General features: G+C 33.3%; 1 long non-coding RNA gene across 2 annotated transcripts in view; it reads right to left on the bottom strand.

Annotated features, from left to right (window-relative positions):
* Positions 1 to 18,529: 18,529 nt before the first annotated feature.
* LOC120891863 (uncharacterized) overlaps positions 18,530 to 18,851 on the bottom strand; it is a 54,873-nt gene continuing 54,551 nt past the window's right edge. For both annotated transcript variants that reach the window (XR_013430267.1, XR_013430266.1), the window contains exon 4: positions 18,530 to 18,738. This is a non-coding gene — a long non-coding RNA (uncharacterized LOC120891863). The remainder of the gene's footprint in view (positions 18,739 to 18,851) is intronic.

The raw sequence follows: 18,851 nt of genomic DNA, 5'->3' as shown, positions 1-18,851 counted from the left end.
TTTAAAATTATAATTTGTATTCACCATGAAATACAGATTTTTCCACTACATTATGCTATTCACATTAGTAACATCCTGCTAACTTTTATTTTTCTTGGCCCCCAAAATAGGCTAATTGGTTATGAATTATTATAATTAAAAAATTGGATATGAATTTGACTTCTAGATTTTGTGAGTACTCTTTATAAATGCTAATTAATTATTAAAACTAATTAGATTTTACTTTAAAAGTACTTAACATTTTTTCTAATAAATATATAACAAATTTACCAGATTGTGGTAAAGATAATGAATTTGAAAGTCAGATCTTCAGCTCCCTGCCCCAGACCTTTCCCCTGCTTTCTACAACTCCTCAAAGATTTTTTTAAAGAGACCTTGTCATTTAAATGTGCAACTTATTTTTGTACCCTTGGTTCGAGTTCATTTGGGTGAGATTAGAAGTTTCTCAAAGTTGTTTTTTGTCTCTAAACCTTCCCAACTATCTTGAGCTTCAGTTTTCTCTTTAAACCTTTCTACATCATTTTTTTCTTCTATGCCTATGCAAGAGTATGTAAACTAAACTCTTGCTTTTGCAGGTTATAACCTAACTAATATGGTCATGATTGTCATGGATAATATAAGGATATTTAATTTGCATTAAAATCAGATTTCCCAGAACATTAGCAATATTTCCTCTCCAAAATTTAGTAACCTATAAACTCCTGTTCATTTTATGAGTATGTATATGTACATATACATTTATATCTCTCTCTTAACTTTCATTATTATTTCATAAAGTCAAGAGTTATTTTAATATCATGAAACAAGAAAGGTACAGAATAAACAGATATATAAATTGATATGTGAAAAACTCACTACCCTGTTTTAATTTTTCAATTTTCACCATGGCTCCAACAAAGTTTATCATAGAAAGGTCATTGAAGACAGCATTTGGAGTTTCTACACTATAAATTTTAAGTCCTCATCTCATCCCGGGGATATCATGATCCTAGAACTATCAGTACAGTTGAGGGATTTAAAAGAAGGCAAGATCTGAGTAGGTTGATTAGGGTTTAAAGCTGCCATGAATAGCTTTGCTGATAGTATCCATCTCTTTGAAATGTTGATTGGAGTTTTCAGGCCCTCTAGGAACAGAAAATGTTTAGTCAAAAAATCTCCTGAAATGAAACACAGGAAGTTATTTCATTAACTTTTGAAATATGTGTTTTGGGTTTTTGATTTTTTTTTTGGTGGTGGGGGAGGTTCATATGGTTTGAGAATTACATATTAATGAAAAGGAAAACTGAGATTACAAGATTATTTGTACAAAATGCTATCCTTTCTTTACCTTTCTGTTTTACTTATTAAATTCAATTAAAAGTATGTCAGTCAATATTAATTCTTAATTATTTAATTAAAACAATTTTATAAAGACTTTTTAAAATATTTATTTTTTAGTTGTAGTAGGACACAATAGTTTTATTTTATTTATTTTATGTGGTACTGAGGATCAAACCCAGGGCCTCACATGTGCTAGGTGAGCACTATACTGCTGAGCCAATATAACAGCCCAATAAAGACTTTTAAATACATCTTCTCCAAATTTACTCTACTTTAAAGTAATCATGGCATAGCATATAGTATTTCTGAAATGATACTGAGGAAACAAAAGTTACAGATAACTCAGATTTACAGATTGAATGGTACCACATTTTTCAGTCAACATTCATTCCTATCAGTGTATAAATTTGAAAAACTTAAGGCAACTTCATTTAAAGGTCTTAACACTTACTGAAGTTTTTTGTTGTGGTGGTTAAATTTAAGTCATCCAATAAAATCATTCTCTATATTTTTATTGTTTTCTTCTTATTAAAAATAAAAATGGGCTAGTGTTGTAGCTCAGCAGTGGAACCAAAAAAGTAAATCTTTTTTTTTTAGTTGTAGTTGGACATAATACCTTTATTTTAATATTTATTTTTATATTGTGCTGAGGATCAAACCCAGGTCCTCACACATGCTAGGCAAGCGCTGTACCACTGAGCCACAACCCTAGCTCCCCAAAAAGTAAATATTTTTTTTAAAATACTAAAAAATAAAAGATAATATTGTAATGTCAGGTGTGATGATGCATGCCTGTAATTGCTGTGGCTCAGGAGGCTGAGGCAGGAGGATCACAAATTCAAAGCCAACCTCAGCAACTTATCGAGGTTTTATGCAACTCAGTGAGACCCTGTCTCTAAATAAAATATAAAAAAAGACTGGGGATTGTGGCCAAGTGGTTAAGCTTCCCTAGGTTCAATCCCAGTTACTACTACTACTACTACTATTACTACTACTACTACTACTACTAATAATAATAATAATAATAATAATTAATAATAATAATGTAAATCCTAGCAGGATTTTTTTCAAGTAGAAATTAGCAAAATGATCGTGAAATTCATATCAAAATCTGATGGACATGGAATAGCCAAAAAATCTTGAAAAAAGAATAAAATTAGGAATTAACTATCCTTAATTAACTTCCATTTTCATAATAAAAATCTATTGACAAGAATGCACAGCAATGTCATCTCTGAAACATTCAGGTGGAAGTGTGGAGTGATAAAACGATTGAGGTACAAGTAAGTATGTGTGCAGGTGTAGGCTATATGCTGTTGTCTTGGGATATCAATGGAGATCTCAGCAGAGACTAATGCCTTTAGAAGGAGATAAATAGGTGGAGAGACGAGAACAGAGACAGAGTTTGTGTGGGAGAGTGAGAATGCCCATCAGTGTGTGTATTTGAGTTTGTTTTTCGTAACTATGAAGGTCAATGGCATTAGTTATGGGCATACTTGGAGAATTTAGTATACCCATAGCACACGTACTTCCCAGGCCTTTTTGTTATTATTTCTCTATTATTTTTCACTTAAAGGATTCAATACTCCTTGGAGAAACAGCTTATTTCAGGATTAAGCACATGGAAATTTAAAATAAACCAAGAAATTCCCATGTCAGTAAATAAGTACTTAAAGAATAATGAGGCTATGTCAGTATAACACAGGAAATTACTTGAATGAGCTTCAGCTTGATGAATCTGGGATATTTGGACATTTAAGTAAATAATGATATTGATAGACTATAATATAGTGAATAAAGTAGAAATTTATAAGTATATACAAGTATAAATAACCAAAGAGAAGAAAAAGTGCCTACTTATTAGAAAACTGTCAAATGAATGTCAAAGAAATAAAAAAAATCAATAGACAATAACTGTAGGTGAAAGTTTGATAAACATCACTATAATTACATTGTGTCAAGATACTTCCCTATAGATAAGTTATTAATTACCAAATGAAAAACAGCAGTTTTTCAATATGTATACCCTAGTGGTCACTACCTGATCAAAACAACCAACATTAATATCAACATTGTAACAAAGGAACATCATGTGCCTCCTGAAAAATTGCACTGGGAAGACCACAAAACCGGATATATGATATACCAGCCCTCAAATGGACAATCTTCATCTATTAATGAGAAAATGACAGACAACCCAAACCAAAGGATGTCCACAAAATAAATGGCCTGTATTCTTTATAATTATCAAGGTCAAAAAAGATGAAGACAGCTTGCACAATGTCCAAATACAAACATCTCAAGAGTTAGAACAGACTATTTCATAATCCTGGATTGGATCCTACACCTAACAGAAAAATAGATATAAGGGATGTTATTTTAATATTTGATAAATTTGAAATTTGTAGATTATCTAATAGTGTTACATCAATATTCAGGTTATTAATTTTTTATAATCCTTATGTAAGCAAGTATCCTTGTTAGGAAATGCACAGTGAATTACATAGGAATAAAGAAACATAATATCTTCACATTTACTCTCCAGTGATCCTCAAAAATAATGATATGCATATAAATATATATGAAAATGTAATTATATAAGTATACACATATAGAAAATGGGTAAAATGTATGTAATTAGTAAATCTGGATCAAAGATGTAAGAAATCCTTTATAATATTTTTGAGGTATCTATGTAACTTCTAAATTATATTAAAAAAAAGTTACTTAATATTTAGTAGGAAACTTATAACCAATTTAGGTCTCACTTTCAGAAAACTCTTTCCTCAAATATTATTACTATTCCTACCATCTGCTTCACTTATGTAAATTTTGTTTTATTCTAGTTCTAATTTTCATTTTTCACACTACTTAATCAATTCGTTGCAATTTCTCCTCAAATTCAATTTTCCAATCTATGAATTTAATTAAAATAACACTATAGGTAGACTACAGAATACAAACATAGGCTGAAAAATGCCAAATCCAAATACAGCACAATTTATCAATGGTTTACTAAATAGGAAAATTTCAACATTGTTCTTTTTCATTTATTTGACAAGTTCTTTTGGCATATATTATGCATCCTGACATGTGTAAGACCTAAAGTATATTTTCAAATATACTAAACTATTTAATACTTTTCACACTAAATACATAATTACTTCTTTTGCATTTACTTTACTATATGTCATAAGTACATGGCATCTATAAATATGGCAACAAGAGAAGACAGAATGCTAGAATTAATTTTTTTCCTCTGTCAGATGGAAGGAAATCTGCTCTTTTTTTTTCCAGGATATTGGACATAACACCTATGACTGGTTTGCTTATTCTTAAGCTTAGCTCAACCTCCACCATTGGACTGGAGACCATTTGAAAAGAGAGGCCATGTCTTAAGCATATGTCCCTTTATAGCACAGTTGCTCAGATGTGGTATAAGTGTGGAGTGTATTATTGTTAGAAAGAAAATGTGGTTTACATGCACAATGGAATATTACTCACCTATCAGGAAGAATGAAATTATGGCATTTGCTGGTAAATCGATGGAACCGGAGATTATCACACTAAGTAAAATAAGCCAGTCCCAAGGAACCAAAAGCCAAATGTTCTCTTTAATATGTGAGTGCTAACCCACAACAAGGAAGGGTGGTGAGGAGAAGAATAGAGATTCAATAGATTAGACAAAGGGGAATGAGGGAAGAAAGAGGGGATGGAAATAGGATAAAAAGTAAAATTAATTGGACATAACTCTTATGATCACATATGAATACACGACCAGTATAACTACTAATCATGTACAACCACAAGAATGGGATCCTAATTAGAATAAGTTATACTCCATGTGTGTATAATATGTATACACAAATATACTCCACTGTCATGTATATATATGTATATACATGTATACTCAAAATATACTCTACTGTCATGTATATCTACAAAGAAAAAATAAATAAAGTATGCAGAGGATGGTAAAAAAAAATGAGAAAAACAATGATAAGTCTAACTAGCAAATATTTTAAAGTTTTATTAAGTACTGTATCTAATAATCCATGCAATTTTCTAGAAACATATTTTATAATTTTGATATTGGGAATTAATTTTTTCATATGGGAAAATAATATACAATTACAAGCTATTTTTTATTTTAAGATGGAGTATATTTAAAAAATTTTGCTAAAATTTGTTGTGAAGTGTGAAATAATATTTTTAAAGTCACTGAATAATGTAAAAGTCAATGAAGAAATTTTCAAAAATATATCTTGATTTTAAGTTTGTGAGGGGGTATATTTTTATTAAACTGTCTAATTACATATATATTAACATCCAGTATGAATTACGTTGTGAACTCCTATTTCTGGTAAATTGTTTCAAGTATTATTTACTTTAGTAAACTAATATCATAAGTTTCATATTATGTAGTTTTTCCTATCAATCACTGATAAAGTCTTGTATTAAACAATGTGTCTAACTAAATACTTTATCTGAAAATCAGAGCTGAATTTTTCTTAATTTTTTAAAAATTACATTATTGATTTTTTAAACTATGGATAATAAACCCTTCCTATTTGCAAAATGAAATATTTTTTTCATAATAATTTATTTATCAACTCATGTTCCATACAAAAGTAAAATATTTTTAAACAGCTAATATCATTACATATTAAGGTTACGTAATGATTCTAATTTAATTACAGCAAGCTCAACAGTAAAATAAAGGTAGACAGTGATTTTCTCAGTTTTTGTTTTTGACATATCAAATTATATGAGAGCCAAAATGAAATTTATTACACACATTTGTTCACTTAAAATAAAAGGGCAAAAACCTGGAATCTAGATATTCAAATGATTTTGTTATCAAGATAGCATTTCTTTTCTTATCTTAATTGAAATAGTTTTGCAAGAAAAGTAGAAAGTCTGCACTCTTGGCTTTCCTTCATGAAAAGCTTTATCTTGAGGCACAAATATGTTCTAATAAATAATCTTACATATCACACCTGAAATGACTTCATTCTGCTTTCTGAAAGTCAAAATTGTATGACTTATCTTAACAGTATTTCCCTTAACACATGATCTTGTCAATGTTTAAGAAAATTAATTGGAGGCTTTGAGCTCCTTTAAAGGGGCATAATCGACCTTAGAATCTAAGGCAATGGCTTGAGCGTTCACCAAGGAGAGGTAGGGGTGCTTCTCTAGGTTTTAATGCTGTTTGGTGATGAAAAAAGTGCATTAATCCTGACTGCATTGGCAGCACTGGCTTACACACACATCAGGCTGCTCCCCTGAGAAAGAACTTATGTGAAATTTCTAGCAGTTGTCTGGAAGCTGATGATGCTACCTCAAACCCAAAGTGACAGCTGATGGGTAGATGATTTCTATACTTGTAATAAAAAAGTATAAAGAAGAAGTGAATTTCCTAAAGTAAAAAAGCAACATGTTATTCTCTGGTATAAAATGCATTGCCTTCAAAAATAACATCAGAGTAATGGCATCTACACTATTACTTGGTTGACAATTGTAAGGTTTCACTGAAAGATATTGCTTGTTTTTTTGTTAACCTAGGTTTTATGAAATATACTTTTAAAGTGCTTTTTCATACACTTCTGCTGAAAAAGTCTGAAGAATACATGCTCAGATATTATTTTGCTTTTCACATTTGGGGAAAATGTGTATGCTTCAGTTTATTAGAGCATACTTATAGGTAGTTCTGTTCTTAATAATTAGTTCCAGTGGGAAATTTAGTACTTTGCATAGAATTAATCAAAGTTAATCACCATCTTCTAGAACATTAAGCATTTTAAATTTTAATTTTTTCAAATTTTAGCTAATTTTACAAATCCAAATTTTAGCAGCAATATGAAAATAGTTTTTAAACAATACATGAGTTAAGAAAAAAAAATTAGAATGTTTACTTCCTAATGCCAAAGCAGATTCTTTAAGGTTTAATTCAAAATCAACATATGAAAGAAAGAACAAAGAGAAAATCAATAGAATAGGAGAAAATATTTGTAAACTCTACATCTGCTAAGGGGTTAATATTCAAAATACTTGAGGACTCTCAAACAACTCCAAAACAAGAAAACAAATAACCTAATTTTAAAATAGGCAAATGACCTGGAAAAGAAACACTAAAAGTGCTGAATATCACCAGTAGACAGAGAAACTTTTAAAAAAGAGAGAGAAAAAAGGAAACACAACACAATGAGATATCACCTCATACCTGTTAGATGATTACTGTAAAAAGATACATGGTAAGTCTTAGCAAGGACATGGAGAATAGATTTACACTGTTGGTAAGAATGCAAATTAATACAGCTATTAGGGACTCCAGTTTGAAAGTCAAGACATGGAATCAACCTAAGTGTTCACTGATGGATGAATGGATAACAAAAATATATTATGTGTGTGTGTTTTATGTTTTAGACATAAGTTGCCCTGAAAGAACATGTGTGAGACAATTCAAGAATTTTCAGAGATGTAATGATTAGATTATGAGAGGTGAAACATGATTGGTAGATTAACCCATGGATATTGATTAATTGTAGGCATAGATATAGAGTTAGCTGACGATGGAAAGAACCTCTGAAACATGAACCAAAATAACCTTTTTTTTGCTTTATATTTTTCTTTTGGAATCTTATGGTTACAGCAATGAAAAAACTTACTAAAGCAGAAATTGATACTGATAAGTGGGGTGGGTTGTTGAAATGACTAACCTGACCACATTGTTTAGAAGCATTTGGAGCCGGGCGGAGGTGGGGAGGTGTTTGGAAAGTTTAGAGATGCAAGCTAGAAAAGATTTAGAATGTTTTTAGCAGAGCTTAATGGGTAATTCTTGTGGGGGTTAGAAGACCAAAATGCCAATAGAACTGTGAACAGTAAAGACTGGGCTCATGATGTTACAGAGAAGGATGACTGTTTTGGAAATTGGACTAGAGGCCATTCATTTTATGTTCTGGCAAAGAAGTTTTCTACATTTTTCTCATGTCTTGAGACTTTTTGTGAGGCTGACACTAATTAATTTGGAGAAGGAAATTTCAAGGCAACACAAAATTCAGAATGTGCATAGATACTGCTGAAAGCTTTTATTGAAATTCCCTGAGAAGCAGGGGGTAAAGCAAAAAGATTTGAATAATTCAGGAGTCTGGCCAGTAAACCTGAAGCTAAGGAAGCTGTGGTTGTTAAAAGCATTACAGCCACTGAAGTGATGCTACGCATTTTGCACAGAGACAATATGAAAGATGGCTGAGGGTATCTCAGGAATTGGCAAAACCACACCCATTTCAGTCTCAAGCTTATAAAAATTAAAATTTCCTTGAGAAGAGGCCATGGGGGTACACTACTTTCTTAGGGGGGCTGAGGAAGTTTTTCACCATGCTCAGTTACCCTGACACCCAGAAGCTGCTGTAGCTCTAGTCCCAGGAGGCTTGGCTACTATTTGAGATGGTTGCAGACCTTGGCATCAACCTCATAGTGCTGATTTTTGCGGGAGTATAGGATCCTGAATTTAGGGGTTCTGAACACTTCTAACCAAGGACTTAAAGGAAGGGCTTGGAGGTCAAGAAAATTGTAGCAGAGTTGGAATTCCTGCAGGCAGTTCATGAGAGGACAAAAAGTGAAGATATGATAAGGAAACTGAAGCTACAGTGGAGACTTCCTGAGAATGAGATATTCTATAACATAGGATGCCTGGAAAGAAGAACTGCAGGAATAAAACATATAAAAGCCAAGAGAGAGACCAAGTGGGCTTCAACAAGCAAAGCCACAGGGGCAGAGCTAGATAAACCCTTTGAACAAAACTGCAATGCCATGTGCCCCAGATCCTTGTCATGGAGCTATAGGACATTTGCCCAGATGGATTTCAGCCTTGCTTTGGTCATATTTTTCTTACTATGCACCTGTTTCTCCCTTTTGGAATGGAAATGTTACTCTGTGCCATTTTATACGTGATATGCATGTGATACTTTTGATGTTTACAAGGGAAAACATCCTTGACTTTCAGATGAGGTCATAGACTTGCACTTGTGGCAGTACTGAAACTGTTAAGGCTATGAGATTCTTGGAAATAAAGTAAATGAATTTCTCACTATAAATGGGCATGACCTGTTAGGAGTTAAGGGAGGAATGCTATGGCTTAGCTGTGAGATGGGCCCCCCAAAAAGCTCATGTGTGGACAATGCAAAAATTTTCAGAGGCAGATTATTAGATTATGAAGTTTAACCCAATCATTAGATTAATCTGCTTGAAAGGAATAACCTGGGTGGTAACTGTAGACAGGTAGGGTGTGACTGGAGGAAGTAGTTCATTGGAGGTGTGCTTTTGGAATTTATATTATGTCCCTGGTGAGTGGAGCTCTCTCTCTCTCTCTCTCTCTCTCTCTCTCTCTCTCTCTCTCTCTCTCTCTGCTTCTGGGTTGTCATGTCCTTTGCTAATTTCCTTCATCATGGCCTTCCACCATCATGTCCTGCATCATCTCAGGTCCAGAGTAAAAAGTGGGCAGACTGTGGACTGAACTTCTGAAATCCTGAGCCCAAATGAACTGTTCTTCCTCTACATTATCCATTTCAGGTCTTCTGGTTACAGAGATGAAAAATACGACTAAAATGTATATAATTAAACACTCTTCAGCTTTCAGAAGGGAGAGATCCTGTCATTTACAACAATTCTGAAGTATTATAATGAAGGAAATAAGCCAGATGCGGAAATAAGTACTGTGTGATGTCACTTATATGTGGAATATGAGAAGTTTTATCAAAGCAGGAAAAAGAATAGTGGTTATCAGGGGCTGTGTGAAGGATTAAAATTGGGTAAATATTGGTCAAAAGATTAAAAATTTACTTTGAGTTTTGTGCATGGTGAGAGATAGAGGTTTAATCTCATTTTGTTGCATATGGATTTCCAGTTTTTCCAGCACCATTTGTTGAAGTGGCTATCTTTTTTCCATGCATGTTTTTGGCACCTTTGTCTAATATAAGATAACTGTAATTTTGTGGGTTAGTCTCTGTGTCCTTTATTCTGTACCATAGGTCTACCAGTCTATTTTGGTGTCAATACCATGCTGTTTTTGTTACTATTGCTCTGTAGTATAGTTTAAGGTCTGGTATAGTGATGCCTGGTATAGCTATTCTGGGTCTTTTGTTTTTCCAGATGAATTTCATGATTGCTTTACTTTTGATATATCTATGAGAAATGCCATTAGGATTTTGATCAGAATTGCATTAAATCTGTATAGTGCTTTTGGTAGTATGGTCATTTTGATAATATTAATTCTGTCTATCCAAGAGCAAGGTAGAGCTTTCCATCTTCTAAGCTCTTCTTTGATTTCTTTCTTTAGGATTCTGAGTTTTCATTGTACAGATATTTCACCTTTTTCGTTAAGTATTTTTATTTGTTTTGGAGGCTATTGTAAATGGGGTAGTTTTCCTCATTTCCCTTTCAGAGGATTTGTCATTGATATACAGAAATGCCTTTGGTTTATGGGTGTTGATTTTATATCCTGCTACTTTGCTGAATTAATTTACTAGTTCTAGAAGTTTTCTGGTGGAGATTTTTGGGTCTTCTAAATATAGAATCATATCGTCAGCAAATAGTGCTAATAAAGTTCTTTTTTTCCTATATGTATCCCTTTAATTTCTTTCATTTGATTGCTCTGGCTAGGGTTTCAAAAACTATGTTAAATAGAAGTGGTGAAAGAGGGCATCCCTGTCTTGTTCCAGTTTTAGAAGGAATGCCTTCAATTTGTCCCCATTTAGAACGATGTTGGCCTGAGGCTTAGAGTAGATAGCCTTTACAATGTTGAGATATGTTCGTGTTATCCCTAGTTTTTCTAGCGTTTTGAACTGGGTGTTGTATTTTTTTCAAATGCTTTTTCTGTGTCTATTGATATGATCATATGATTCTTATCTTTATGTCTGTTGATATGATGAATTACATTTATTGATTTCTGTATGTAAAAAAAGATTAAAATTCAGTTAGATAAGAAGAATAAATACAATTTTATTGTACAATGTGGTAACTACTATTAATAACAATGTATTGTACACTTAAAAGTTACTAAAAGTATTCATTATAAATACCCTCACCACAAAAATGACAAGTATGTAAGTTAATAGATATTTTAACTAATGACTTAATCATCCCATAGTATACACATATGTCAAAATACCATGTTATACATTATAAATGCAAACATCTTTTATTTGTTGATTAAGAATAAAATGATAAATAAAATCAAAGTAATGCATGAATTTTTTTGTGTACTCACACATTGAAAACTCTGAAAAGTCCACTGCCTTCTTTGTTATTTTACCTTTAAAATTAAAATATACCTTTTCAGAGCTAAGTGCTGACAGTGCAACTCTAAAAGTGACTCCAGTATTGTCTATCAATCTACCACTTACGTGGCTTACAAATTAATAACAGAAAACTACCAGTGGCCAAAGAGTATAGTATTGCCACAATGGGAGTTGGTAGTGTGGGAACTTGTGGAGGAAGTGCCTAATGTAATCATGTGAATGAAAGTAAAATGTCAGAGAAGTCTTTGCAAGGGGAGTATGTCTAAATTTACCCGTTAGCCAAGGTGGGATGGAGACACCAAGTAATGTGTTGCTACTTTCACAAGAACTTTAAAACAATTGCCCATACAATTATTGTCTATGTGTCTTAACTGCTACTTTTAATCTAATCTTGTTTAGCCTCCATCACTGCACTTAGCTCACCTCCCTGAGGCCTCCTGTAGTTTCTATTTGCATATGTCCAATGGACTTTTTCCTCATTTGCTCACTCACTTTTGACTGCTGTGCCCATCTTAAAACATTCATGGATTATGGATGTGACTAAGTGATGAAGTGCTTGCCTAGTATAGACAAGGCTCCCAGTTCCATCCTAGCAGGACAAAACAAAGATAAGGAAAGCATTCTTTTCCCTCGTCTTTTCTATGAGCATGCTTTTTTCACCCCAGTCTTCATGATGTGTTCCCTTCCTGATGCCCTTTGCAATACATCTCATCTGTCTCTACCTACCGAGCTCAGAAGCATTGAAGATTCTTAAGACTTGTAGTAATTTTCTCTTTCTAGGCAATGATATTTTCCCAGAACATCTCAACAACCCCCATGGCTCTTATTCACATATGATCATAAATTTTTATTTCTAGCTTAGATTTCTTATCTGATCTCCAAACTTAACTGAAAACTTTACATCTCTTCTTGGGTATTTCAAAGATAACTCAACCTCAACAGTCTGAAATTAAATTTATAATCTTCCTCTTAAATCTGGTACACTTCCAGTAAATGACACTACTATCCATCTTTCAGTGTGAGACATAAACATAAAATTTATCCTTAAAAACCTCCCTCTCCTTCAAGCACCGTATCCAATAATTCATTAATTTTTGCCAAGTTTACTTCTTAAATCTTTCTTCAATCCATCAGCAGCTCTCTAACTCCATCATCAAAACCACTTAGTTCAAACTATCATCTCTGGCCTGTACTACTAAAAATATCATCATTTAAACTGATCTTTCTATATCCACTTTAACCCCCTCAAATTCATTTTCTAGCCAGAAGCACAGTCATTTCTTAGGAGTTGGAAAAGTTTCTCCATACAGGGACAAATGGAAAGTATTTTCACCATCTTTGCAGGACACGTAGTCTTTTTTCAAAATTGTCACCTACGCCTTATGGCTTCAAAAGCAACCATAGAGAATGTGCAAATGCATGGGCATGTCTGTGTGTCAATAAAAACTCATTACACAAAACAGGTAGTGGATCCAATTTGACCTGCAGATAGTTTGCAAGCCCTTGTTTTAGGATAAAAAACAGATTAGAAAATTTCTTCCCTAAAACATTGTATGATTTGTTAACACTTCTAAGCTAAAATTTAAAAACATAGTCCACATAGGTCTGAAAGATCTATTTCTACCTACCTCTGTTATCTCCTATGTCCGTCTTTTCCGTACCTCTGTTTTTCTAGACTCCGTCTTTCCATTGCTATTCTACAAATGTGTCATGTTCCTTCCAGAATCAAGGCTTTGGGGTTTGCTTTTTCTTCTGCCTGGAAACTATGAATTATGATTCATGATAAAATGCACCTTGAATTTCTCTTTCCAAGACCTGGCTACATATATATTTTCAAACTTCTTTCTGGCACTGTTTTATTCTTGTCTATCAATGTTAGTGGATTAAACTCTAAGAAGAAAGGTTGTATATCTGCTCATTGTTACAGCCCCAGCTCTTGGCATATTATTGGGTCCATTATAAGGGCCACATATATGTTTGTAGAATGGGTAAATGAATGAATGAATGAACGAAAAGGTATGAGATGAGAAATGATGGTTTGTTAAAGGAAATAAACATTCTGATGGTACTGGAGAGAGTCAAGGGTTGTAAGCAGAGGATTTTTAAGACTGGCTTAGGAACAAAGTATGAAATGAATTTCAAGGTGCTATTCATTAGTCCTTTTCCTTGTTTCCTTGAAAGTCTATGTAAAAGCTTTTCTTGTCAACATTTTTGTAGATTATTTTTATACCATTTAGATTTTCTCATATTTTCAACAAATATCAATGTTATTCTGTAATTTTTGTGTGTGTGTGTGCATGTGCATATGTCAGCATTTATTCTTGCACTGAAAGGGCTGAGGCTTTAGTATTCTGGTTTTAGTACCTAATGCCTTTTATAGTTCATAGGCATATAGAAGTCAAACCTGCTGAAAGAATTCAATATAAAATTTCAGTTGATACATTACATATTATAGATTGGGCTACTCATTACCACTCTATCAAAGTTTCCAGCACAGCCATAATTATTTAGCATGGGAACTAGGTATTAAATTTTACCTAGTAATTTATTTTACCTTTTATTCTGCTGGAGAGGTTTTGGAACCTAACATTCAGACAGCAGAAGAAAGATTGATGAGTACCTTGTGTATGAGTCCCTGCCTTGTTAGAGTCTCTCCAAGATAAATCCCATTAAAAAAATGCTTTTATGTCATCAAACTAAACAGGAAAATATATGCTGGTCTTGTAAAGGAGAGATAACACCCCTGACTCACTATTGAATTGTTTTTTATTCTATCAAAAATAGATAGATCAGTCCTTGTTCTGGCGGTGCTAGCATTTATCACAGACTGTACTTAGGAATTAGAGAAGTTTGACCTAGCAATTTCTAACCTTTGTTTTACAACTTGTTGTATCTAGGGTTTCAAGTTCCTAATTTTGAAAAAATGAAAGAATACACTCTTACATACTTGTATACATAAGCATATGGCCACTTTGGGTGAGGTGGAAAGGATTACCTAGACAAGACTGACCTTTCAAAATCAGAAAAATGATACAGATGACTCACCTATTAAAAAAAAAAAAAAAAAAAAAAAAAAAAAAAACCTTGGTGATTGCAAGATACAAGGTTAAAAAAAAATACTAGTCATGGAAAGGCAAATCTCAGGACACCAAGAAATGGGTTCTCAATCTCGCAACCTCAGTCACTGTTGGATTTATATTTTAGTATGTTGTCATTCATTGAATATTTTAAATCCATGGTCACTCTGCAAGAATCTCAATGATCATATCCAAGGAGTGATAGTAGATCATCTTGTCAAACCACAACTCATTTTTACATTTAGAAAAGGAAAAAAGTAATTTATCCAAGGTTATCCAGAAAATAATACTAGTAGCATAATAACAAAATAATAACAATGCATTTTTGGAGTACTTAATATGTGCAGAAATGCATATGAAACTCAGCAAAATTTTATGAGTTAGATATCATTATCTATAGTTCATGAAAGGGCAATCATAACAAAGAGATCCAGGACATTCCAAAAACCACATCATTGCATAGTGATGAATCTGAAGTTAAAATCCCAGTCACTTTATTTTCCAAGCCAAGAATAAAATTCAACCAAATGTTCTTTCACAAAAAATATTTACAATTTATTATTTTTATTTTACTGATACTTCTCTTTAAAGGATAACCTGTGTCATATCTTAAAATCATTTTCACTTCAAACTCATAATGAACATGGCTATCAGAGCCTGATGAATCTTTTATTTTTATTCCAAGTAAATTTGTAAGTTTTTTTTTTTCCACATCTATTTCCTTGAGTACCAGTGGTCACGTCTCGGGCACCATGTAGCTAAATAAACCAACACTCCTGTTGCAAAAGCCAAAGGAGAATATCTGAACCAAGTCTTCACAAAGGACTATATTTAAAGGCTGAACAAAATCTGTGAGTATTTATGCTAGAATTCTTCCAAAATTAGACACTCCTAATTATTTCTTTTCATTAGCTGCAAATTTTCTGTTACTTTGTCATAGTAGGCTTTTTTGGTACTTGAATGATTTTTTCTCCATCTTGAACTAAGCATTGTTTCAAAAATGTTTGATTTATTACTAACATATAAATGTCCATCAGAAATTCTAAACAGTACGAGTTAGTATTAGCAAAGCCAAAATAGAAATAACAGTTCACTTATCTCTTAGTGCCTTTGTGTAGGCAAATGTACATTTCTCCTTAAACTTTTAGACATATTCAAACTATTCTCCAGCCACCCCACTACTGTATTCTTATAACATCTGAGTCTTGGGGAACTGAGCTTGGAAATCTCTGATCTAAAGGCTCCTTTGGTATGATCATGATCTTGCCTTGACCCTGAAGAATGCCAAACATTGGCAAGCCCCAGTAACATCCTGTTTAATAATATGTTGCTACTTTTGGCTCGGAAAGCTTCTTTATTATAGCAAAATAGACTAGTTAATTTCTGGTTGTTTTCTGTTGTATGACACATAATCAAAGAAGCATTGAACTCTAAAGTGGTAGATGTTTTTAAAATATGACAACTGTAAGATTTTAGAATATTATGATGTTAATTATAATGTATAAATATAATGAAAAGCCAGATATGCATTAAAATTATTGAAAATATTGCAGGATATAAAACATGTATATTGATATTTGTTATCATTACTTAAATCCACAAATATGTTACTTTCAGGGGGGTACTGGGGATTGAACTCAGGGGCACTCAATCACTGAGCCACATTTCTAGCCCTATTTTGTATTTTATTTAGAGACAGTGTCTCACTGAGTTGCTTAATGCTTTGTTTTTGCTGGGGCTAGCTTTGGACCCACACTCCTCCTACTACTGGGATTATAGGCGTGTGCCACCATACCTGTCTCACAATATGTTGCATTTACACTAAGGGGAAGACAATTTGAGGAGAACATAAAGATGCCATCAGTACTGTTGGATAAAAGAGTGAATTTAATTTGCCTAACTGCTGATCCTTATATTAATCCAAACTCATGTCTTCCATTTGGATGTCAGAGTCACAGGGTAAAGCAAAGGAGACAAATAGCTTTTCCAGATTACATAAGAGAAAAATAGAAGGGTACATGAGAAAAGGAAGCATGAGATGAAAATGAAGGGGAGTACAACAGAAAGTTCTGGAGAGGGGAAGCAAACCCAGGATTCCCCCCATGAAGGTTATGTAGGACACCACCTTCAGAAGGTAAACTTCATGGGCACAGTGGATTCTTAATCAAACTTGTTCCTGCACCCAAGAAAATTATACATCTGGTTCAGTTATCATAATTATTTTTTCAAAACTGACCTCCTCTACTCTGAACAAACCATTCCACCTGATCTTTGGGGTTGCACAACCCCAAATTTGCTCTCCTTCCTCTTCTATTCTGGGTTCTTTGTTAAAGGGCAAATATTCTGGGGAAGAGGGCCAAAGAAGGAAGCAGTGTCCAGGAGCTATGAAATGTTAATATCTGTTAAGAGAGAGAGAGAGAAAGAATGTGTGTAGTGTCTTTGAAAACAGTTTATCAATAGGTATCTCAGTTATAAAACTTGCACTAAGCCAGATGCTGCTGGGCAATGTTTGTCAATGCCACCAATTAAAATTGTTTTTAGCTGATCTTTGTAAGATAAAGGCACTCAGAATTAGGAAAGGTTCTTTTCAATCACCTGTGAATTGCTAGTGAATGGAGCCTTCATTCTCTTCATGGGATATCCCCTAGAACATGCTTCTAGTAGTACTTTCTCCTGACTTCCATCTATTAGGCAGGTGCCTCTCTCGATATCTTTTCTGTATCACTGCTGCATTCCATACACTCTGGTTCCAAAGAACACACAATGCTGAATGAATCACTTGACAAAGGAATCATGTTTTACTGTACTTAAAGACCATCAGTTATCTCTTTATGTGCACTGTGTTTTGGTAACATTTCAGCTAGCTCCAATTTCTGCATACAAATTCTGCATGTTCTTAGGAATTTTGAGACAGTCTTTTGAAGTTCTGATATTGTACATGTTAAATTGTTCATCTATTTAGTTAAAATGCTTACTGATTTTTAATGAACTAATTTGCCTGCTTAACAATTGAATTTATTCCATTTAAAAACATATAATATTTACACACAAAAAAATTAAGGATGATTATTTCAATCTTTTGCAGGCTGCTTAGGAGCCTGGGTGCTTGGATGGACAAATTAAGGGGAATATAGCAAAAAATTCTTGGAGTATGATGAACCCTGTGTCCTAATTTCAGGCTCTCAAATTCATATAGTAAAGCAAATTCTCAATGGCATTTTTATTAGTGTGCATGTGGGTGATAAGTTATTAAAAGAGCTCTTGAATGTTCTCAGTTATCCAGATATATGCAGCTCTTCTGAAGATGGGTAATAGCATTTCATCCACATTAAAACTTCATTTCAGAACTGGCCTTGTCCTGATTCAATTCCATGTGCCCTTTCTGAGATATTTTCTTAGAGACAAAGGCCTATACCAGGACCTCTTTCTCTGTCTGCCTGCTTTTCTTTGCCATTACTTTTATCTTTACAGTTGTTCTTATTTAACTCTGACCCTTAAAAGGTATCTTTAGCACAGTACCTTACTTTTAAAGTCTTTAGGAATGCTATGTCTATGAATCTACTATAACCATATTTTTGAAAATATTATTGTTTAAATTGTTTGGGGTTTTTGTTTGTTTTTTTGCCATCTTAAGAAAAGACAGTAATTTAGTCATTAGAAGGATTATAAGGCAAAAAGATAATTTGAATATGCATTCCATGGAAAGTCTTATTAAGATAAAGTCTGAGAATTAACATCAGTCAGAAATTTAGGCAAGCATGCATCAATACCTGAAACAGGTTAGACTAGATAATAATTTGCACCAAAAACAAATTGTCACTTTTTTCTGCAAGATTAATAATCAAATAAAATATTTAATTACTGGGAATAAGGAGGAAAGGACATTGATATTGGGACAACCCATTCTCCCTTTTGCCTGTGACTATGGGGAGAGCAGAAGTTTAGCACATGTTCTTCCCACCCTCTGTCACGGTGTTGAGAAGACAGACAAGGAGGGCCAGTCATTCAGAAGGTCGCCTGCAACTGCTGGGCAGGATCACCTACTGAAATAAAAACAAATTATTTGGATTAGCCTCTTGTTCGATCTTTTTCATCATCAAAAGGGAGGGGAAGAAGAGAAGTTTAGTAGATTTGACAAAAGGGAATAAAAGAAAGA

Source organism: Ictidomys tridecemlineatus, chromosome 2, assembly GCF_052094955.1.
Source record: "Ictidomys tridecemlineatus isolate mIctTri1 chromosome 2, mIctTri1.hap1, whole genome shotgun sequence".
NCBI classification, from domain to species: Eukaryota; Metazoa; Chordata; class Mammalia; order Rodentia; family Sciuridae; genus Ictidomys; species Ictidomys tridecemlineatus.
The sequence above is the reverse complement of the archived record's forward strand: the minus strand, read 5'-3'. Positions and strand labels throughout refer to the sequence as shown.